Below are 374 nucleotides of genomic sequence, written 5' to 3'. Positions count from 1 at the left end.
TGCCGATGATAAGATAATAGGTTTTCGAATTATTAGTATTCAAAGTTCAATTGCAGAAGAATTAATGATATATTTAATAAGTTATTATACTGACTTAATCAATAATATTCTTGATATATATGATTTTGTTTAGTCTTATATGAACACGATTTTTATCTATTTTTTTTGTAACTAATTATTCTTATGATAAAGTTTCTGCGAATGGTGTCCTTTTTTCTACCGTTTCAGACATGTGAATGATTTTAAATTTGGTATCAAATTGATTTAGTTACGAGTGGGATTGGGATACCATCCATTTTAATCACCCCCTTTCCAGGAATGTATCCCAAGCAGTGTTACAAGTAATTTATGAAATACTTGTGTGATAACTACAT

Source organism: Penaeus monodon, chromosome 19 (genome assembly GCF_015228065.2).
Source record: "Penaeus monodon isolate SGIC_2016 chromosome 19, NSTDA_Pmon_1, whole genome shotgun sequence".
Taxonomy (NCBI): Eukaryota; Metazoa; Arthropoda; class Malacostraca; order Decapoda; family Penaeidae; genus Penaeus; species Penaeus monodon.
This window is presented reverse-complemented; position numbering follows the sequence as displayed.